Here is a 24,987-nt window from a genome sequence, read left to right as displayed (position 1 = left end):
AAATAACACTGAAAACCAATTTGCCACCATCACCACACTGGAATGTGAATAGGAGAATTAGCTATGCATTTCAATTACAACAAGCAAAACTGCGGTGGCTCCCTTCTGTGTGGTGTAATCCTATCATCCTGGCCAGGTGCTGCCCTTGTCTTCACCAAACCCACTGCCTGCATCAACTGAAGACTGCACTGCTATGAGCATTGAGCCTAACGCTCCCACCAAACATGCATAAACCCATTACGAGTACAGGCCTCACATTGTCTTGAGAGTAGGCTAAGCTCTCCATCCCCCCTTCCCCCTCCCCTTCCTCCCATCCAATACCTGTGAGGAGATAAATGAGACATCATATTGCATACTACCTCAGCCTTTATGAGATCTCATACATCTTATCACAATTAAACGAATAATGATAGCTGTGACCTTAAAAATTTATTTTTTCTCAACACACTTAATGCACAATATATACTAAACAACAGATATAATAGAGCACCTACCAAACACAGTTCATCCACTTTATTTTAGTGGAGTGCTCTCGACAGAAATTCGCCAAAATCCATTCCAAGACATAAATAGTGCACTGGTATTCCGTTTACAACATCAGTTCTGTGTGGCACAGAGCCATTATATGTATTTGACTTAAAGTGTTTACGAATTCCACAACCAAAAGCTGTATAGTGTCTGTAGTATTTTTCCCCTCATTCTGACACAATGACGCCAAAGCATATATCAACTAGAAATGGATGTTACAATATGGCAGATGGCTCTCCCTTCAATTAAGTTACAGTACTGTAGTATCAGAGATGCAGTGAGTAACGCCTAAGAGCCATCAGATGTGTTTTCTCTGCTGTTTTTTCTGCATTTATATGTGTCAGGCCACCAGCTAATAATAATACCACCACTGTAGTGATCGGAGATACAGGCTCTCCCTCCTAGGAGTGATGTGTCACTAACATACCACTCCCCATACCACTCCCCTGAAATACTTTCTTCCACAGTAAGTCCTGTGCTGTAGCCATTTTTGCGTCATCTGTACTGTATTTAAATGAGTAATGATGGCTATACCATCATTGTAGCGTACTACATGCACCCAGTCATTTGTTATTCATGTTTTCCCAAAACACCAAAAATTCAATATGTATTAAATAAGATTCCTCATTATAGAGCTCCATGTACTCCAAAAATGTGGGCCACTCCCTCCTTTCTTTCATATATATATATATATATATACGTTAAGAAAAAGGTATGATAAACCCACAAATACCATACTGCTATTTCATGGATCTTAAATTATTGTATCTGCATTTCAATATATGGCGATACATTCCATCAAGGTATGCATCTCTTAACAACATTACATGTAGAACAATGAGATATGTATTGATTTACAATAGTGTTCATTTCTCCCTCCCATTTATGTGGGAATGGAAGGACTCCAACATCAGATTTAGGATGAGGGTAGCATATATCACAACTATCTGCTGCAGGAACCTGAAAGTAATTTCTGTAATTACAATCTGCCTATCTCCATTATGCATATTGTCCACTTTGCTCAAGATCTATGGAATAGTAGTATAGTTTTTGTGGGAACAATTTAAGATACCTTTTTCTTAAAAGCAGTGGAATAGTAAGTTGTACAGCAGGGGTGTGCAATCGGTGCGTCGCCAGACGTGCTGGTCTGTTACTTACAGCTACCTTAGTTGCAACTGTGAAACTAGAGGTTTAGAGACGTAACAAGAAAATTAATTTATGGAAATACAAAGAAATTCTGTACAACTGTGATTAAGAAATCTGTTCACCATTTTGTGTTACATCTGTACAATTGTGATAACCTTCTTTGCCATAGTTTTGATCACTACAAGTGGGTAGAATATAAAAATCTTCATGTGGATTGCAATTACTGCCAATTTTTGCTATCTAACCGTACCCTAACTCTCTTACAACAAGTTTAATGTGACATCATACACATTGCCACAAATAAGAACCACATTGGAACATGAACACCTCTATAATGGGCTTTCAAGAAATCTGTGTGTGTGTGTGTGTGTGTGTGTGTGTGTGTGTGTGTGTGTGCAGTTTCTACCATAACATATGACTGGTACAACTCAAAATTGTTAGTTTGCATTTGATGGTTGAAGATGCTTTCCTTGCCCTTCACTGCCCCACAGTGGTCATCATACTCATTCTCCTCACACCTCAACCTCTGTAGAGAAAGTTCTTCGTAATCTGACTGTACTGTACTGTACTCCTTGGCTGCAACAGCTTATCCCCTGTCTCTTGTCAGTACTTGGTGGTAGATGTCAGAAGTCATCGTCTTGGAACTACTGCCAACCATTGTGAACTAAGAATAGATAGCGCTGCATTAATACCAGCATATTTAATACTGTGACTGAAGATGTAAGATTACTAGTGAAGGTCAGTTGCTATCCATAATTTCAATGATGCCTCAATTATTAATGAATTCTCGTATATTCATGATATCAAATTAATTCCATCTTATTCTTTTAGAATACAGAATCGTATTTTATGGAATTCTTAATTACTGTACTTAACTGTGTTAATAATTTACCTCTGACCACGCTTTCTTTTTCAGCAGTTATTGTTAATATTACATATATGGGAAGCGCCGAAGACACTGGTATAGGTACGCGTATTCAAATACAGAGATATGTAAACAGGCAGGATACGGGACTGGGGTCGGCAACGCCTGTATAAGACAACAAATGTCTGGCGCTGTTGTTAGATCGATTACTGCTGCTACTGGCAGCTTATCAAGATTTAAGTGACTTTGAACGTGGTGTTATAGTCGGCGGACGAGTGATGGGTGACATCATATCCGAGGTTTGATGAAGTGGGGATTTTCGCGTACGACTGTTTCATGAGTGTACCTTATATATCAGGAATCCGGTAAAACATCAAATCTCCGACATCGCTGCAGCTGGAGAAAGATCCTGCAAGAACGGGTCCAACGACGACTGAAGAGAATCGTTCAGCGTGACAGAAGTGAAACCCTTGCGCAAATTGCTGCAGATTTCAATACTGGACCATCAACAAGTGTCAGAGTGCGAACCATTCAACCAAACATCATCGATATGGACTTTTGGAGCCGAAGGCCCGTTCGTGTACCCTTGATGACCGCACGACACAAAGCTTTACGCCTCGCCTCGTCAACACCGACACTGGACTGTTGACGACTGGAAACATGTTGCCTGGTCGAAGGAGTCTCGTTTCAAATTGTATCAAGCGGATGGAGGGTGTGGAGACAACCTCACGAATCCATGGACCCTGAATGACAGCAGGGGACTGTTCAAGCTGTTGGAGGCTCTATAATAGTGTGTGGCGTGTGCAGTTGGAATGGTATGGGACCCCCGATATGTCTATATACTACTCTGACAGGTGACAAGTACGTAAGCACCCTGTCTGATCACCTGCATCCATTCATGTCCGTTGTGCATTCGACGGACTTGGGCAATTCCAGCAGGACAAAGTGATACCCCACACGTCCAGAATTGCTACAGAGTGGCTCGAGGAGCACTCTTCTGGGTTCAAACACTTTCGCTGGGCACATTAACATTACTGAGCATATCTGGGATGGCCTGCAACGTGCTGTTCAGAGGAGATCTCCATTCCCTCGTACTGTTGCGGATTTATGGACAGCTCTGCAGGATTCATGGTGTCAGTTTCCTCCAGCACCACGTCAGACATTAGTCGAGTCTATGCCACGTCGTGTTGCCGCACTTCTGCGTGCTCGCAGCGGTGCTGCACGATATTATGGAGATGCACCAGTTTCTTTGGCTCTTCTGTGTATGATGGAAATGTGGTTTATGACACTAAAACTGTGGAAGCGGAAAGCAGATGATGGTGTGGTTTAAGGAGAATTAAGAACAGTGACGTAACAGTATATATTATGTGTGGTCCAAAAATACTCATTTTTTCCAAAGAGGCCCATGTAAGCTAAAAGGCTAAACGCACCTGATGTACAGTGCACAGCCCACCATACACTGATACCATGTATCAACGCTTTGTAAACAAACTGATGTCTCATAATATTTGTAATGGGCAGTCTATACTAAAAGCTGATTGTTTACCCGTACACCATGTAAGACTTATTTCAGACTACTGCTATGTGGTACTATTTTCCCTCATATTCTTGCCATTAGCAAATGTTCCAATAAAGCTACAGTCTGCAATGTATAGCATCTGCATATCCAACGTCTGTCTTTCTTATTTTGGAATGCGATTTCCTTATAGCAGACCCAACTTCCATCATTTTAAAATGCTATTTGCTTACTGTCACTATCACTTCTCTTTACGTAATTCCTTCATTTTAATTTCACAGAATGTACTAATCTATCGTTACTTCTTTCTGTACCAGTAAACTCATTCAGCAACTATGAAATTGGCTGTTCTGTATCAATTCTGAATGACAGTGTAAACCCCTATATATTATTGTATAAGTTCTTTCATACTCAGTGGTAGCTTCCCGGGTTGGGTAATCTCTAGCAGATTTAGGGTAGAGCAGTGTGTAGCTTCTCCCACATGGGCAGTGCACAGGCACATAGTGGCAGTTATTTTAGAAACTAAACACTTTTTTCCAAAGATTGAATTGAATTGTCGTTTAGAACCTGTAGGTAGCACGCGTATAGGATTTATCTGGATGCGCAGGTCAGACATCCACAAATGGAATTCCCAATCACAGCCTCTTCTGAAAGCAGTTTATTGAAATTTTATCCAGTAGCGTATAGAAGAGCACAGGTGGAGATGGATCTGTTGATGGGATCGAGGAAATTGTATAAACATACTTGCAGTTGACATTGGATATAACATAATGTGCGTAGGAAAAATCTGGTACTGTTGTAATACATAATAGTGGAATGAGTACATAAATACGGAAGCAGCTGTCAGGGACTGAGAGAACTGTAATTTTGTCCATAGGTTGTTAATAAAACACAGTATGTATGGAGGAGTATAAATAGTCATTTTTTACTCTTTCAGTGCATGAGAATGAAGCAGAAATCAATTAACAGGGTATTTGTTTAGTAATAAAAATATTTAGGAATAAGCATCTCAAGCGAGCTAAAGCAGGATGCATAATGCAAAAGCAAATACCAAGTCAGAAACTTTATAATATTACTAGGACGGAATTGGGTTGGTGCAACAGCATTTGAAAGAAAAGACAGCGTATTTCTCGTGAAATGCTTCTGGATTAATTTTAAAAAAAACTGCATTTCATTAAGACTCTGATTGGGAATTCCATATGTGGATGTGGGAGAAAAAATATAATGCCCTACCCTAAATTTGCTATTAGAGTTCCTGACCTCGGGAGCTGTTAGTGTGTGCGAATGAACTTTCATAATAATATACAGCAGTTGTTTGCTGTCATGCGTAAGTCACGTGCACAGCTAAATTCGTAGTTTTGGAATGATTTTACCACTATAGAAAAAATAACGATAGATTAGTACACTATTGGGTGGTTGCATAATTATGATCTAGGAATTACTATTATCTAGGAATTACTATGATCTAGGAATTACATAAAAGGTAGTGCTGGTACAATAAGCATATTGCATTTCTAAAATCAGGAAGACAAAAGTGTGATAGCAATAAGAAAATCGCATTGCACATTAGTTAATGGCAAGAATATGAGGAAAAGTGGGACCTTACAGTCACACTCTAAAATGGGGATAACATGAAGTAGTGTAAACAATATGTTTTTAGTACAGATCTGCCATTGAGAATATTACATTCAGGGCCTCGTGCATCTTTGGAATACTGGAAGGAAATAGGCGAAATCGCCCCAGAACTGTACATAGCATCAAACGTTGGCCTCGTTGCACAACATGCTACTTGGCACAATAATCTGCAGCAAATTGTGAAAAATGAAATTGTAAATAACACCTGAATATGCTGCTAATGTTGAGCACCTGGTGTACAATCCATGAAAGCTAAGTCCATCTGGGTACACTGAAGAGCTATGGTGGTGGGGCACAAATAGAGACACACTACAGGAGTGGAGGAGGTGAAGCAACCATTTTCAGTCAGAAATTATAATAATTATGATTAGACTAAAACATTTTGTCATAAATTAGATTCGTATAAACATTAGAGCGCAAATGGACTACCTGGCGGCAATTTTGTGCCATGAATTACGGTATATAAAATGATAGTTAATTGTCATAAACTAAATTAAGCTAATACATTTGGCCTTTAAAGAACACTTGTTTGAACAAAATTAAGAGTGCAAAAAAATGGTTCAAATGGCTCTGAGCACTATGGGACTTAACATCTGTGGTCATCAGTCCCCTAGAACTTAGAACTACTTAAACCTAACTAACCTAAGGACATCATACACATCCATGCCCGAGGCAGGATACGAACCTGCGATCGTAGCGGTCACGCGGTTCCAAACTGAAGCGCCTAGAACCGCACGGCCACACCGGCCGGCTAAGAGTGCAAGTGAGTAGATTTTTTTTTTTAGATAGGGGTCATGAATTACACTAGTTTGTTTACATAAGAATGGTTGCCCAAGTGGCTGGATTGTTCACATAAGGATAATAATGACCCCTTTATCCTGAAACTGGTACAGGCTCCTACTCGTATCATCCTGGCCACATCTCATGAATGGTATTCACCAAATGTAATGCACTCAAATCTGGCGTCTAGTGAACAACGACGATAGTGTACATTATACGAATGGCAAGGAAAGATATCTTGGCACTGGGCATAGTGTAACCAGCTGTGCCTACATAACCAGCTCACGTCGGTAAAGAATCAGTTTAATAAAAAATGCTAAAAAATAATAAATATCTGTATTGTGGAAAGATACAAGATCCTCACACCCAGTTTGAAGACTATTGGTCCGACTGTATGGTACCTGTCACGTTCTCCGTATGTAAGAACTTATGTAAATCAGTATAGAAATAGATTAGCAGATGGCTGCATTTCATGAAATGGTAGTCCAGATTTTCCTTTTTTCTTCCTTTGTAGATGCCTGTTTCTTTCATTCTCGTGGTTTACAGAAGATCTGACTATTGCAGCTCTAATGTGAATATTATGATTATACTGCATTCCCATGAACTCATAAAAGACGTGTGTTAAGGGTAACAGAAAGTTATATCAACACATCAGCATGGAAATCTGAGGCAAAGTGGTGGCTCAGAACACATTAGGATGTTTTACGTTGAAGAGTAAAATCAAGACAGTTACAGAGAGTTACTAACAAATTAGAAAAGTATTTATACCATTGTTTTCATATTATTGTGTTCATCAACATAACGTAGAAAGAATGAACCCTTTGAAGAGGTTTTGTGATTGTGACGAAGGTAGTAGAGTAATCCTTATTCAAAAAGTGGTGGATAAAAGCCTTTCTCCAAGCCTTCGTTAACGGTGTGTGACTTCTATTTGTAGCGCAGTATCGTTTATTTGTGTCCTTGTTCTGTCATCATGATAGTGAAATGTTTAAGTGTTTTCTTTTTCGCCTCTAACGAAGATATGTACTATGAATATCCCCTAAATTAAACTGCCTGTGTCGTCACTGATAACCACGTACTCAGAAGAAATGGTTATATGAGAAAATCCTGTTTCTAGATCGTGGTGAGCACGTGCCTCATGAGTGATGAATACGGATGCCGAGACGTTATCTATGAAACAGTGAATCGGCGTGAAGTAGCGGCGATCGAGTTGAGTGGCGTGTGGCGCGGGATGGCCCAGCAGGCTGTATTTAAGGCGGCGCTTATATGACTTGTGCTGTATACCGTCTGCACCCTCTGACGAGACGACCAGCTCACGACTCTCACTCTAGCAGGTCAGTAGTCACGGCTGCTCTATTCACATATATTTAACACGATGGGGAAGTCACTAGTTTGCCCCTTGCAGTATTCTCTGCACTTATTTCTGCAAAGTTAATTGAAATTTAACATCTTAAGTAATATTTGTACCAATGGTATGAATCCCCACAATAGATACGGGTCTGTCAGGAGTAGGTGTGGCGTCACCGCCAGACACCACACTTGCTAGGTGGTAGCCTTTAAATCGGCCACGGTCCGTTAGTATACGTCGGACCCGCGTGTCGCCACTGTCAGTGATTGCAGACCGAGCGCCGCCACACGGCAGGTCTAGAGAGACTTACTAGCACTCGCCCCAGTTGTACAGCTGACTTTGCTAGCGATGCTACACTGACAAATACGCTCTCATTTGCCGAGACGATAGTTAGCATAGCCTTAGCTACGTCATTTGCTACGACCTAGCAAGGCGCCATTACCAGTTATATTGAGATGGTCATTATGTATAAACAAGAGCGATGTACACCAATTATGGATTAAAGTTAAGTATTCCAAGATCTTCGTAGTTTATTTGCAATTCTCAAGACATTGTCCTGTTCCAGACCTCACGCCAGTCTGCGTGAGCTTAAACGCGTGCCTTTCGACTTCACTACAGTAGGACTTGAAGATATCAATAAAATTAAAAGCTATTTTTCGTAAGTTTTATCTAGAATCTTCTAAAAGGGAAACAAAAGGACACTTTGACCTCATGTTCCATTGAAGATTTATTCTGGGGGGCACTTTCGACTGTATAGCTAACAGTGTGACAGTGGCGGTGATAATACTGAACGAAGTTTCAGGAATAGGTTTTCGTTCATTCATACTGCTCTTGTGAGGAAATGTAACGTGTAATGTATAGGTAGTGACTTCATTAAAGAAGAAGAAGAAGAAAAAGAAAGAAAGAAAAAACAGCTATGCGACCTTATCTGTAAAATACGTTACTCTTCCTGCAACAATAGAATAGAAGATATAAAATTTCAAAATAAAATCTGAGGTATAATATGGGAAATGTTCTTGACAAGAGATCAATCCGTGAAAAGAAGAGCCATTTTAAGGGGAAAGTAATACTTAATTTTTGAACTTACATATATCTTGGATGTAGAGAGGCACTTTTTTGGAACAGAGATTCGGGAGCACTCATATGAATACGAATTTTGGGAAAGCCGAATCAGAAAACTGAAACTGATTATATGCTTGAGATCCCATCGAGTTCTAAATCCTTAGAGGAAAAGTATCACATGGGGGGGGGGGGGGGGGGCTGTAATGGGGTATTTACCGCCACTGCGGCATCAGGTTTAATTAGTTCAAGCCAACTACAGAAAATGTTAATCGAATTCGAAAAACGGCATGTTTGATCATACTTCTGTGGAAATTGGGCTCAAGATCCAAACCACCAAGTTTACTTACTCCTGTGGTCATGTTTAAGTTATTTACAAAGTGAAAATGTCCTGTAAAATGTCTTCCACGGAAAAAAGCGCTTTAGCACAAAGGAAACGCGAGCTTGAGAAAGACAGGCAAGAGGAATCTTTCGCTTTCATGACCCACTAGTGAGCAATTTGAACTGGACCATGTGCTTTATGACTAAACTCTCTCATATGGCACATTGAAAGGGGATTTTCATAAATAATTTGCTGTTGTTATGATCATATACAGAAAGTGGTGTTTATACCGAGAGTGGAGCCAGTGTGTTGTGTGTGTGTCCAGGATGCAGCTGTTGGTGTTGTTCTGTGTCGCGCTGCTGGCCCCCCTGGCGGCTGGAGCGCCGCCCTCAGACCGCAACCACGTGCCGCCCATCGCGTGTGAAGACATGGCGCCCATCCACGGGGACAACCAGCCCAGCGAGGAGCCGGCGCCCTACACCATCTCCGTGTCCACCACCGCCGTGACCGCGGGACAGACCGTCACAGGTGAGCGCACCGCAGCTTCATGTGTCAAGTACGGCGTGCTCACACTGTGGGCCAGGGGGTGCGGGAAAGACACGTGCTGGCTGTAGTAATTTCTTTCTACATCACATGTTGGACATTGTGGCTGATGTCTGACGATATTGCAAATACCACATGATCTATGATATATCATGCTATTTTACTGTGGTTAAGCACTGAAATCAATGGTGGGAGCCAGTTTATGACAGAGTTCCCTATATTCATTGGAGAATACAGCTTCCATACGTCAACTGCCATCAGTAGTAACTTTCGCCCTCAAAAACCTGCGTTCTAAAAGGACATCGGATTTTTCTACTCAGCGGTAACAAGTTGTCATCTACCCAAGGTGGATTTGAATAAGATATTGAATTGCTGGGAATGATCTTATTAGAGGTGAAATGACTTCCCAGCCTGCTATATGAAGAGTTACAGTTATCTTAAAGTGGATTGTAACCCTCATATTAAAATTGTTGGAGATAAATGTAATAAACAAGAGAGAGGTTAAAGAATTATAATTAACTACAAAATATCCCTCAACACACACACACACACACACACACACACACACACACACACACACACACACACACACATGCACATGCATACATGCCTACCGTGCGACCCAGCAGAATGTTACTCTCTCTCCTCGTGTGTATTCATTGTGTGGGAACTGACCATTATGTTAATCGTATGTGATCATATAATTTCATGATGATTCTGTTTACCCTACTAGTGTGGAAAAGCAAACTCGGTGCCAAAGGATGAAGAATACCTGTCGTAGTGGAAGTAGGAATAGAATTCAGAGCCAGTTATTTTAATTTTTTTTTTAGCTGCGTTTCAAACTGAACCAGGCAATTTGGCGTGTCTGAAATGACAGCTACATAGCTGCAAATTATCAGTAAACTAACTCGTGATATCTACGTTCATTTCCAGTTTAGTTGATCCACCAGCCTGTTAGTTGTATTTTGCAAGGTACCTGCTTTTCTAGAAAAAATACAACCACACATATATCATCGAGATATTAGTACACATGCCCTAACAAGAGACAAGTAACACAGTCGTGGCGTTTTAAGTTGTATCATCATCATCGCCATCCATCTAGAATCTCCAGCTACTTCGGTGTGCTATAAGTCGCTTTCCTTTGTGTACACGTACTTGGTACTACAGCACTCCTCTTCCTTCCAGACCCTGTTTCACTTGAATTATCCACCGTTTTCTGTGCCGTTCTCTACGTCTCAAGTCCTCAAATTCCGTCTTAAGCCTATTTTTCGCTGTTCTTGCATGGTCCATTCTCTTAATATGTCCAAACCTTGATTTTTTTGTGCCTTCACAGTGGAGATCACGCTCTTGTGTTTCGTGGCAGATTTGTTTCGTTCTGAATCTAACTTTGCCTCCTACTATCTCTTCCGTGAGTGGTACTTGTTTCAACAGCATAGCTGACAAAAGAATATGCCTGATAAAGCTCTTGGATGCTGAGGGGCTTTGGCCTTTTAAACTGCATCGTGCTTCGTGACATACAATTTTTCCCGAAAAGTCTGTTCTCTTGTCAAGTGCTGAGAATGTTAATGATCATCATCGATTAAAATACCTGTCAAATGACTTCTTTATACAGCGCCATTAACACGTGCGATTATGGATGTACCTTAGCCGATGGAGCGCTGTCAGTATTTTAGTACTGACGTTGTTGTTGTTGTTGTTGTTGCAGTGCACTTCTCGGGCAACACGACGTTCAGGGGCGTGTACGTGCAGGCCCGCCAAGGGGACCAGCCGGTGGGGCAGTTCCTTGCCAGCGACGTGGCCGGCGTCGCTCTGGACGACTGCGCGCCCGGCACCAGCGTGAGTAGTCGCAGCTGCCTCTGGTCCACTTTACGTGGTCGTTGCGTTTAGTATAACGTATTTCCCATTTCTTATGAAACCTGTGACATGTAGCTAGACTCAGACACACACACACACACACACACACACACACACACACACACACACACTTACGCTCGCGCGCAAGACGTGTCCTTTTGGTCTAGGCGAAGTTATCATTTAAGCAAGTTCTTCGACCTTCACGATTGGGGGACTTCACCTTTGTGGTTTTCTGTGGGAATGGAGGGATGTCAGTGAGATATCGATGACTTAAAATGGTGTGTGAGACGCCCTTGAGTGTCTACGTAAATTTTCATGCACGCTTTCTTACTTACTTACTTGTTTACTGAGTAAAACATGCGCTGCCTCCTCCCGCCCCGCTTCCGCCCTCAAAACGGTGTTATTTTAGTGAAAAATTCTCTCGGACATTCTGATTATAAATTATTAACTATTTAATTAAATAACGTTTTTCTGATGGCCGGAGTGGCCGACCGGTTCTAGGCGCTACAGTCTGAAACCGCGCTACCGCTAAGGTCGCAGGTTCGAATCCTGCCTCGGGCATGGATGTGTGTGATGTCCTTAGGTTAGTTAGGTTTAAGTAGTTCTAATTCTAGGGGACTGATGACCTCAGAAGTTAAGTCCCATAGTGCTCAGAGCCATTTGAACAATTTTTTTCTCGAGGTCGATTCCAAGTAATTTCCTGGTATGCGAATGAGCACAACGAGGTCTGTGCAGCCTCATGAAATCAAATAAGAAATAAGCTTCATTAAGTATCAAGCGAATGTAACACGCATGCTGCCCACGTGGCAGTAAAATAGAAATTCTTGCAGTTCTCCGGAAGCTGAAAGAAGTTAGTTACGCTCCTGATTCACATAATTATTGCTTGACAAGGTACTACGCCAATGATTTTGCCCTTAAACATCACACATGATAATTTATTTTTTCCGCATACTAAGTAAGATTTAGTTTGGTTCGTGCAACACCAAACGTGTTTAAAATGAGCTTGAACCTTGTGATATAAATGATATTACTATAGGAAATCTGTTATGGTAATGACAGAGAAAGAACTTAGAATCTGGTTGTAACTTCTCATCTATGACAGTACAAGATCCACGCTACTTGAGTGCGAGAGACAGATTAGTGGTGCTTTCATCTAATCCGATGTGAAACTGTAACTTCAGTGTAAAAAACAAACTAAGCGAAGAACTGCGTCACGGTGCAGCAGAGCTGTTTGTAAAAATAAGAATACATCTGTTGGAAACTAGACACATACATAGTAATACAGCAATATTTTTTCAGCAATCTACATATTCAACACTTATACCATCTGTGCTTCAGAAACGGAAATAATTTATCTTCGATATTTTGAGTTATTTTCCACAAGTTGTACATAAATATGTATTACATAACAGCAAGCATTTCTACTGAATTATGTGCAAACAAATATTTCTTACCAAACATATCTGTGAGACATAAAATTCTCTCTTTGAAGAACGGAAACCATTACATCATGTAGCTTTCGCTATTTCAGTTATGAGTGAAAATTTATGATCGCGCAATCAAAAACTGCAGAATTTAAAAACAATGATTTAGATTCGTTCAGTACGTGAAACATATATGGTGATGGGAAAGACTGCCACCTTTTAGATAATTAGTGAATAAGCGTAATTACGTGACTGTTTGCTTTCAGAACGCCTTGGAATACGTTTCGAGTGAAGACACCGAGGAACTGGATGTCGAGTGGGTGGCGCCAGACATTAACGACGTCATCGTTTTCAGGTGAGACTTTCAGTACGCTACAGAAGCGACTGGACTGAATATGACGCCCCCTTAACTACTGCTTGTGACATAGATGAACTGGGATTATTATGAACTTACTGTTTCCTTTCAAAAAGTTTCCTCAAAATTCTACTTCGTCATTAAATAATAATAATTATAACGAAATGAATTTAAAACCTGTCTCTCAACGATGTCCATCGCAAATTAGTACGGGTATGCAGCAAAGTTTCATGGTGGACTAACTACCGTTTTTACTGTGCCTACAGTGCAGCTAATAAACGCTCCCTGGAACGGCAGGTAGTACAGTAGCCGGAAGAAACCTCATTCAAAAATGTAAAGTTCTTTGTTCCCCACATTTCCCGTTTATTGTTTACGCTGTGTTACTGCTGTCACCGCATACCATTTGCCAGCCGTCTTTAATCTGAGAGTCCTCGTGGAGATTCTCAGATTCTTGTCGAATGCTGGCACAGACACGGATTTTCGTGGCCTTCCTCTGGCCGATGTCCAGGAATTTCTTACCGCATTTCTCTGCTTCTTTTAACAATGGACCACAGAAAATGTTTTACGTTGCCGATTTAAAAAATATATTACCTCAACGCCGATTCCCTAGCTGTCGTCTTTTACGCAGTTCTGGCGGGTGTAACATTCTGCAAGCTGCTTTTCCGTTTCATTTTATGTTGTCCTTTTTCCCTGTAGTTTCCAACTCTTCACAGCTGTTCGCTATGTAGTGACCTCCAACAAATCGATACAGCGCCGCAATTGCTTCCAGTCTGTTTGTAGACCACAACAGGGAACTCAGGATTACTCTCAGCACTTCTCAGAGATAGTTCTCCAAGACATTCTCCATGCTAAACAATTAACCTTTTACCTTACTTTCTGGGTAAACCACCTCTCTGGACATGCTCACAAGATGTTACTTACGAGGCTTGGAACTTAAGTAGTGGTAGCTATTTATTCACAACCGACACAAAAGAGTTACATGCCTGCACCTGTTACTGTCCTTCAAAGTAGCCACCAGCGTTGTATAGAACCCGTTGCCAGTGATGTGGAAGGCATAGTATACCGTTAGCAGAGGTGCGAAAGGAACGGTCTACTGCCTGTCGAATCTTTGGAACCGTTCTGAAGCGAATGCTACGAAGTGGTTCCTTCATCTTCGGAATCAAATCAAAGTCTCAAGGACTTAAGTCTACATCTACATTGATACTCCGCAAGCCACCCAACGGTGTGTGGCGGAGGGCACTTTACGTGCCACTGTCATTACCTCCCTTTCCTGTTCCAGTCGCGTATGGTTCGCGGGAAGAACGACTGTTTGAAAGCCTCCGTGCGCGCTCTAATCTCTCTAATTTTACATTCGTGATCTCCGGGGGGCGGGGGGGGGGGGGGGGGGGAGTACAGTACTTCCCAGTCTCATCGACCTAGCAGAATAGCCACAGCTTGCGCTGTATGCGCCCGCGCATTGTCGTGCAAAATGATGGGTACAATACAGTACAAAACTGAAAAGAATCCAGTCGTTTGTGAATGTGAGAGTCCACCAAATAATTTTACGACGAATTTTCTTCAATATGTGGTATTAAGTCGACGAAACAGTTCGAGGTGTGGAAGTCCTAAAAGAGTGCACATGATTTCGGCTTCCTGTACTGTCTCCATTGTTTGTGAATTTTGAGATGGTTCCCTATCTACGACTTCGCCCATCTTCTTCATCTATACCGCTGAAAATCTGCTATGATTTCCCTCTGAACATGTTTTTTTGTTTTTTTTTATTTGTTTTTATTTTCAAGTGTATACTGAGGCAGTATTATTCTACTTCATTGTTCTCAGAGCCACTTCTCTGTTTCAAATAATTTCCTTTACGATATCTGTGATTTTAAAAAGCCTATTAAGCACACGTCGAGGAAATTTCATATGATGTATTACGCTGCGAACTAATTAGTTTGAAATTAAGAAATGAAGTAACGGCAGTAACAGTTCAGACACACACTATTCTCTACATAAGAATAAAATTTATCTTAAATTCCATGCGCTGTGTCAAATCAGAATGAGACGATCAGCGCACTTAGTTTACAAAATTTTTATCATACTTTCGAACCATGTTAATAGTTCAAAGTTGAATGGAAACTTGTCGGGAGTCTTACAGGTTCATCAGGAAATCTGTATGCAGATAATACTTAACATATTGACAAATATAATACGCGTTTGTTATTTCTTAACTAAACGGGTGTAGTACACTTAGGAGTGGAAAATAAATAGCTCTACTTCAGTAACACTGAGATATGCACTGTAAAAGAGAAGCAATACTTCTGAGGCAGTGCATTCTTTTGACTGCTTTTCGCGCTCTGGTGTGGGTAGCAAAACTAATAGCACATCACCACAGCATGACTAACGAGCTAGTTTCTAACGCTGACTTACTTCTGTTGCAGAGCGTCTTTCGTGAAGACCTTCCCTGAGTTCTGGGTAGGTGTCGAGTCAGAAACTGTCACGGTCGGGGTAAGTACACCGCTAGTCAGAAAGTTACTTTCAAATGACTATATATTTAAGTTATTTTATTCCTTTTTTATATTAGGTAGTTTAGAGATATAATAAAGTAAGTTTACTGACTGAAGGTTAAATATTCTAGTATGTTAGGTCATGTGATCTTGAATTTCCTCCACACGATTGACGGTTCGACCCCTCTGCTTCTTCAGAATCTTTTGGTGTTCACAATTATTAGAAGGTGGATCGTGTAGAAGAAATTGAAGATGACTTAGTTACTATCCTAGAACATTTAACCTTCAATGACATCAGCTACAAAAGGCTGAGACACTGACATCGGCTACGAAATCACGAGGACTTACAGAGTGAGTTCACGTTCATTATGTTATTGTCGTTACTTTCTAGTCATTTCTGAGAACAAAATAAGTTTTGAAACTTCTTTGTTGAAGGTGCAGGATGTCATACAGCGTAAATTTAGCTAACTTATTTGGCTTAGCATTTAATTTCAGTACTGTGACTAGATTTTTTTATTCTTTGCAGACCGTGCAGAAGGCTTTCCACAACATTGCTGCATGAAGATCGGAAATGTATTGTGACAGTGACGAGAATGTCGCGTAAACACATTCTTTCCAAGGCAACACATTAAAAATTAAATAACAATATGATTGTTAGTGTTGGTAATAATAAGCTAATGCAGTACGTAATTGAAATATTTAGATTAAAGTTATGAGAACACTCTATGTCCTAAGCTTAAAGAAGTTCAAAGATAACACTGAGACAGAACAGGAAAACTTCTTGCCTCTCACACCTGGAAAGTACAAGGGTGGTCAGACAGCTTGCTTTGTGTTCCGCAGAACTTAATCTGAAGACGAGGATATGAGAGCGACGTCTGCCTCACATCCTGTCGTCATCAAGAATGTAACTGATGTTTTTTTTTTAAAAAATAAAACAATTGTATTCTCATACTCTTAAGCTAAATTATTTAGTTGTTATTGGAGCCCATCACCCAGCTCACCACCTCACATGGTACGTCTAACATTATGGACTCCAGTGTTAGCTGTCTCTCGTTGGCGTGTTGACTTAAAAAAACAGAGCAGAATACATTTTTGTACAATAGGTACGCATGTTCCTAAAAGTCGCGCATAAAAACGGGGATTTTCCAGGGCTTATACATCGGATTATATTGGTAGTAGAATGTTAGGGCCAAGTGTTTTGGATAGCCCTTGGGCTAGGGACCATCACAATACCCAACAGAAAGGTCGTATTACTGTAACTATCTTAAGTAAAGGGTTAGAATTTGAATATTACACACTTTCTCCAGCTTAGACAAACGGAAAAACCCGTTGGTCCTTTTTGCATTATATGTAGTCTACGGCGCGTCTTAGGGGTTTATGAGGGCATCATTTCGTTCATGGGCGGTTACTGGGAAGAGCCGAAAATAAGCTTTTTGCACCATTTTTGTACCGTTATCGGTATAAACCTAAATACCAGTAACTAACCGAAACAAACTGCTCAAATTTTAAACAAATGTTCTCTAGTCGTCTATCTCCTCACGTTCAAATATCTTTATTCGTTATTGAGAAACACCACGTCTACGCACAGAAAATGGCTGTATTTCTTATGATATATTGCTAAGATCCCTATCTCGAGCAACAACGAAAATTTTCTTAATATCTTTATTCGTTTCCGAGATACAGAAGTTCAAATTTGCCCTACTAGTACACGAAGAATACGCGCATAACGTCCGATGTTATTGCGAAAACGTAGATTATAAACGGATGTAGCACAACGAAATATGCTGTGAACTGTCTCCTTTATCATCAGAGGGGCTCTTAGAACCCCATGTTGTAGTCCTGAAGCACGTGCTAAATTTATTATCATCATGATTTCCATGTGCCCTTGTCCCACTTTCAGCTCAGGGTCGGCCTTGTTACTACGGATTTGGCGTTGTTAATGTCAGAGTGTGGCCGGATGCCCTTCCTGTCGCCACCCGCAGGACGGAATTAGTGCACCCCAGCTGTCTGCGTCTAGTGTAATTCATGGAAGAGTTCGAACGCGTTCAGATGTCGACGTGTCGTGTAACTGAGGCGGAACGTGGGGACCAGCCCGGTATTCATCTAGTGAGATGGGGAAAACCGCCTAAAAACCACATTCAGGCTGACCAGCACACCGGCCCTCGTCGATAGTCCGTCGGGTGAATTCGATCCGGTTTCGAACCGGGGCCCAAGCGCCTACCCGAGTTCAGAAAGCAGTGCATTAGCGCTCTCGGCTAAACTGGCGGGTCAAAAATTTTTGTGCACGTAAAATTCTGTCTAAGTTGTGAATTTACTTTTGCGTTATTTGAGTTCCACGAAAGTTAACTATCAAAATTTTACTGACCCATAAAGTTCTTTTCCTAAAAATGACATACCGTGCTGCAGCAGGAAGATGACGGTAACAGCGAAAAAATTGTCCTACAAGCGCACAAAGAGGCGAATATGTTCCTGTTTAATTAAAAGACTGACTAAAAAGTGGGGTATCAGCTGCCTCATTCTACATTCCTCATCACCTTTAAAAAAATTTCTAGACATTTTGGCATGCAAACATATTTCCCCTTTTTGCGATTAGAGAGGAGGAGACAGTGGTGGTGGGAAAGATACAGGAAAGTAAACAATGCTGGAAGATAGTAGACAGTGGTTGTGGTATAGAAAAAGCATAGGAGACATTGGCAGTGTGAGAGAAAGAGAGGGACACAATGCGAGTGGAACATATTTGATAGTGACTGAACATTGCTAGGAAAAGAGTGAAGAGGCAGAGCCGCTAGGAGATGAATAAAGAGGAGAAACTGAAAGTGATTGAGAGCCGGTGATAATGAGAGACAGAGTCTATGACAATGACAATTAGGAAGACACCGATCATGACTGTGAGAAGAGCAGCAGTGGGAAGAAATAATGAGACAGTGGCAGTAGAGCAAGAGGCAGATAGTGACAGTGAGAGGAGACTGTAATAATAGGACAGAACGAAGGAGACGTGGCTAAGAGACAGGAGAGGGTGATAGCTCAAGAGACACGAAGAGATAATGAGAATGAGTTGGACAAAATGAGTGAGTGAGAATCGCCAAATGGGATTGGATGGGTATGAGCGACTTATGGCGATGGACTTGTGGCTGTGAGCTAGTTAACAGCTGGGCGGGAGTGAGAGATGAGTTGCATGTTAAAAAGAACTTGAATATATTTGTGTGCTAAATTTTTGGGAGAATTTTTAAAGATGCTGAGAAAGGTGGGATGAGGTAGCTGGTACCTCACTTTTCAAAATTTTCTAAACAGGAGCATATTCGCCGCTGATATGTTAACGGCTCTGGCGACACGTGACGGAAAGCTATCGAAGAGAAATCGATGGTAGGCTGCAGAAGACAGGCAGCGAAACGATAGCAGTAGGAACTGGTTGTGTTTTAGCAGCCAGACTGTAGGCGTTGTTAAATAACGGGTCAGTTAGTTTTGCTACAAAAACGTGGAGCGTCTCGGGGCAGTATCAGTTTTAAGGAAAAAACTTACGCAAAACTCTTGAGCAACTTTCGCACATAGAAGAGTCGTAAACGTAATAGTGTCATCAACCAATAGTTAAATTGAAAAACATTCAGTTATAAGAAGACTTACGGTTTAACGTTGAATCTGAACCACTATAATTTTCTTTTTTATTCTGTAGGGCAGCACACGCCACGATGATTATTTTGACGCGTGAAAACTGAGTGCCAGGTGGTAGCTTGAATCTTGCCTTTAGCAGGCAGTTCGCTGCCAGTTGTGGTAATCGGGGCACACCTGCCTATACTGTGAAGTGTGGATGGGAGCAAGCGACATGCTGAAGCTTCGGGCACACCTGCCTTATGCTGTAAAGTGTGGATGGGAGCAAGCGACAAGCTGAAGCTTTTAGCTCTTTCGGGAAGTGTGCGTGGATATCACTTTTGGTAGGGCATAGCTACGAATCACATGGATTCAGCTTCTAGAGAAGTGGATTGGGCGGAGACCTGTGAACCTTTCACAATGATATTTGTATTTCGCAGTACAGTGTCCTCCAGTGCGATCAAAGATCTTCTGTGGAGTTTACAAATCTTGCTGAGAAATGGAAGGACAGTCAGAAAAGCAGTTCCCATCAGCCAAAAAGATTCGTTTAAAAAAAAAAAATAAAAATAAAAAAATAAAAAAAAAAACGTTGCATTCTGAAGCGTATAGACCTGAAAAAGTCGTTGTACAAATATCACGAAGACACTGAACTACAACAAACAGAAAACTCGAAGGGAGGACGAACGGTCCACTTAGCTTAATTAGATATCAAAAGTCGATAGCGAATGTCGATGAGGGATAAGGCACAATGAAATTATACTGAAGGGCAATGAATGGTAAATTTGTTATCTGAGATTTGAGTTTTGCTGTTATCGTGACCAAAAACAGTGTGTATGGCGACGGTAGTACAATGAGTATAAATGGATGTCTGTACAAGAATCATATTAGTAGAAAAATAAAATAATAAGGTAGATAGTGATAACGCCACATGATAAGAAAGAAGCATGTGGAGAGCACTCGCTCCAGATTCAATGTAATTGCACCCATGAAGCAAATTTTGTTATTCGTAAATGACTTTACAAAGGTCGGTAGGACAGAGTTTGTTGTTCTGGCATGAAAGCAGTTTCCTTCTTTTACCCTTATAAGATGCTCCTCGGAAGCTTCACAAATATACTTTTTATTCGATGTCCTCGGCTCATTAAGAGTATCTCTACAAACCGTTTGCGAAATTTTAAATTACTTTTTGGCTTGTGAACCTCAATAGATCACAACAAATTCCTGCAGACAATGCAGATTGGTTCAAGAAGATACGAAGAAAGCTACAGTAAAGAAATGGATTTCGATTAAAAGTCGACAGCAAAACGCCCTTTGTTCAGATAAGCCCGCTCTTCCTTACGATCCTCAAAATACTTTACGTAAGCACGTAAGGCACTTGTTGATCTTTCCGTTTCATGCACATATCAGCCAGTCTTTTGTTTCCTGGTTCCAACATTTTGACGTTCTGTGGTAACGACTGAAAACGATATTCGGATAAATAAAATAGGTATCGTAAAATGAATAAATTAGACTGAAGTAACATTGTTTGTGCAGCTCTGATTCGACTGTGGACGCAATGTGAATTCCTACTTCAAGAGCTTCTTTATTATCGATATGCTAACAACAAAAGGCGAATTCATGAGTATGCAGCAAATCCAGAAAGATTTACTGTTTTCTAATATACTTCAAGCTCCAATTGAGAAACTGGCCTTTTAAGTACACATTACTATTACATACCATAAAACATTATTAGATAAAAAAGTCTGCTTGGAGACAGTGTCGTTTTGACGAAAATGTAATTAACGCGCGACACAATCACTGAGCGCAGAGTGAGCAACACTTAAGCTCACCACTGTTGTACACTTACACTTACACACACACACACACACGTACGCATGCACAGAAACCACTACGAATACTTTGAGATAACGGCATGTATACGCATGCACAGAAACGATTACGAATACTTTGAGATAACGGCAGGTATACGCATCTTACTACTTTCAAATATGACAAACAGCCTCGTTTGTATCGATGTCCTCATTAAATTCAATAGGTGCGTGCTCTAGAGTGAACATCCACATGGAGTGTATTCCAGCTTCAAGTTTTACGAGAGTTACTCAGTCATCTGAGAAGTACGACTCTGTATGGTAGTGACTAGCGACTTCCGTGTGAAATGAGTGTGAGGACTGGACAGCCACTGATCGAGACAGTACGTTTTAAAAGTACTTGAGATAAGGTATAAGACCCACTTCTCTAGATGCAACGCCCTGGAGCGAGGTGTTTATCAGATTTTGCATGCCGAGACAGCTGACTGCTTACGTCACGTCCACTGTGTGTGAATGGTCTTATCAGTCTTAGGCTTTATCGTTTTCAAACAAGTGATAGATTTTGTGTTAGTGGGGATCCACAGCCTCCAGATGTATAATAAACGTAAACATGCTCCGTAGTACGCTGTAACGTGATTTTTTATTTAATCGTGCAATTAGCTGATTTCGACTACTTGCCATTGTCAAGCACCTGTAACACCAACATGGAAAAGCACTACGTTGTCTGCATGCATCGCCATGTATAAATAACACTTTACACACCTCTCATTGAGATTAAACAGTACTGTATAAATTTCTTACAACCACATCAAATTAAGACACATAATGCAGGTCGTATCAGATTTTTATATTTTGAAAAAAGTGACGCTTCCACTTACTATTACTGATCTGACGATCTACAGAACTTCTGTTGTATTTTACTTTTTACAACTTCAGCCAACAGTATCTGTCTCTAATTTCTCCTGTCCAGAGCCCCATGTTCATTTTACTACATCACATATGAGATTTTTTTTTTTTTTTTAATTCCGTTCTTATTAATAGATGTAGGAAAGTCTGCAGCTGTGTCATTCATGACATTCATGATTTAAATAATGAAAACTGCAGCAGTTACTCATGTTTTGATGCTTAGCACAACGCGTTTCGAGAATTTATTCTCATTTTCAAGTGAATTTTGTGCTTTTGTTTACATTAATATGTTTATTGTTTTTTGCATGCGTTATTTTCTCCCTCTCTTTCGTCTTTTTGCGATGAGACTGCAAACGGAAAATCGGACAAAATGAATCTTTGTGCTTTTTGACATGCTAATGTTAGAAATGGTATTTTTGTTTGTCTACTAACAGGTCTTGTGACTCCTCCATTATAAAGAATATCACATATATGCGAATTATCACTTACACGAATTGTTTACAAACAAAGACATTACTGTGGTATATAAAGAGTTTGTACACAGACTGAGGTGTTACAGTGTTTTTAGAATACATTATGTACAGGCTGAAAATTATTGAACTATATGAAAAAACGTAAATTATTTACAAATTACGACATGCACACACTTTATTTAACATGTAAACTTCGCTACAGATATTAGGACTTAGGTTATGACACATCCGATAAGCCTGCCATCATTGGCGATGATGATGCCGGCCGAAGTGGCCGTGCGGTTCTAGGCGCTACAGTCTGGAGCCGAGCGTCCGCTACGGTCGCAGGTTCGAATCTTGCCTCGGGCATGGGTGTGTGTGATGTCCTTAGGTTAGTTAGGTTTAATTAGTTCTAAGTTCTAGGAGACCGGTGACCTTCAGTAGTTAAGTCGCGTAGTGCTCAGAGCCATTTGAACCATTTGAACCATTGGCGATGATGTGGCGCAGACGAATAGCGAAATTCTGTATCAACCGCTGGAGAGTTGGAACATCAATGCTGTCGATGACATCCTGAATGGCTGTTTTCAGCTCACCAATGGTTTTGGGATTATTGCTTTACGCCTTGTCTTTAATACAGCTCCACAAAAAGGAATCGTATGTGTTCAGATCCGGAGAATATGGCGGCCAATCGAGGCCCATGGCAGTGACTCTTGGGTACTCCAGAGCCAGAATGCGGTCCCCAAAGCGCGCCTTCACGACATCGAACACTCTCCGGCTTCGATGGGATCGAACTCCGTCTTGCATGAACCGTATATTGGTGAAATCAGTGTCACTTAGGATGTTGGGGATGAAATCATCTTCCAAAGCCGTCACGTGCCCTTCTGTAGTCAACGTGCCATCGAGGAATATCGCACCAATTATTCGGTGACTGGACATGGGACACCACACAATCACATGTAGAGGGTGAAGAGACTTCTCGATCGCGAAGTGCTGATTATCAGTCCCCAAAATGCGCCAATTTTGCTTATTGACGAACCCATCCAAATGAAAGCGGGCTACGTCGCTAAACGAAACCATGCATACGCATTTTAATTCCCATCATGCCCCGCGGCCAAACGTGAAGTTTGAACCGTGCAGGAGTTATAAAGATTTTATTTAATATAGTTCAATAATTGTCAACCTGTCTATATTATAAAATTTTTTTACCACTAGTGATTACTAAATTATCGATTACTTTTTTTTCTAATGAGGAAATGTATACAATCGTGAAAATGATTACAGTTATGCAGAAGAAACAAAATAGACAGTGAATCAGTTAATTTCTGCAAATGTTTCTCCAGCATATAATAACTGTAACAATTTTTATGAGTATGTACATTACGTCACGAAAAAAAAAAAGATAATTTAGTGGTCAATGATGGAAAAATATGTTTTATAATTTACAACCTTATATATAAAAATGAATCTCCGAGTGTTTTATACGCTAATGTTAGAAATGGTATTTTTGTTTGTCTACTTCCAGGTATTGTGCCTCCTGCATTGTACAAAATATCACACACACGTAAATCATCACTTACGACACAATGACTTCAGAAAGAGTTTGTACACACTCAGAGTTATAACACTGTAATAACTCTGAGTGTGTACAAACTCTTTCTGAAGTCATTGTGTCGTAAGTGATGATTTACGTGTGTGTGATATTTTGTACAATGCAGGAGGCACAATACCTGGAAGTAGACAAACAAAAATACCATTTCTAACATTAGCGTATAAAACACTCGGAGATTCATTTTTTCTGGTTTTCCGATTGCAGTCTAACCGCAAAAAGACGCAAGAGAGGCAGAAAATCATGCAAACATCACTAAACATATTCATGTACACAAATGCACAAATGCAGTTGAAAATGGCAATAAATTCTTGAAACGCGTTGTGCTAAGCTAAGTATCAAAACATAAGCAACTGATACAGTTTTCATTATTTAAATCATATAGGAGACTTTTGCCTCTTTATCCAGTAAGCTGTACAAGTAAGTCTCTATACTTATTTTCTTTGCCCTTAATACTCACGTATGCCTTGTGCTCATCTTGAGTACACACGTTAATTTACTTGTACTAGAAAATCTGGAAGCATTTAACACCCTACTGTTTCTTCAATGTAATTCACATTACGTGGAAGTGTGGTTTGAACTGTCGTGTGGCCTTCTTGATAGAGGCTTTCCGGAGTCTCGGGAAATCGCTTCAGTGAACGACACAATTTCTTTTTAAGCAACAAGTCACCCAGGCACCAATAGTCTTTAGCGGATACCAAAATATCCGGCAGCTGTTCTTTGTGTGATAATTTTAGGTAGGAAGGAAGACCGTAGACGATGACGTCATTGACGTCGA

At 40.6% G+C, this 24,987-nt stretch overlaps 1 long non-coding RNA gene across 1 annotated transcript; it reads left to right on the top strand.

Annotated features, from left to right (window-relative positions):
- The first annotated feature begins 13,302 nt into the window (after positions 1-13,302).
- Positions 13,303-16,480, top strand: LOC124796432. The gene is made up of 3 exons (XR_007016767.1): positions 13,303-13,372; positions 15,790-15,856; positions 16,382-16,480. It is a non-coding gene; the product is annotated as an uncharacterized LOC124796432 (long non-coding RNA).
- The last annotated feature ends 8,507 nt before the right edge of the window (positions 16,481-24,987 follow it).

The sequence above is a fragment of the Schistocerca piceifrons genome, chromosome 4, assembly GCF_021461385.2.
Source record: "Schistocerca piceifrons isolate TAMUIC-IGC-003096 chromosome 4, iqSchPice1.1, whole genome shotgun sequence".
Taxonomy (NCBI): domain Eukaryota; kingdom Metazoa; phylum Arthropoda; class Insecta; order Orthoptera; family Acrididae; genus Schistocerca; species Schistocerca piceifrons.
This window is presented reverse-complemented; position numbering and strand designations above follow the sequence as displayed.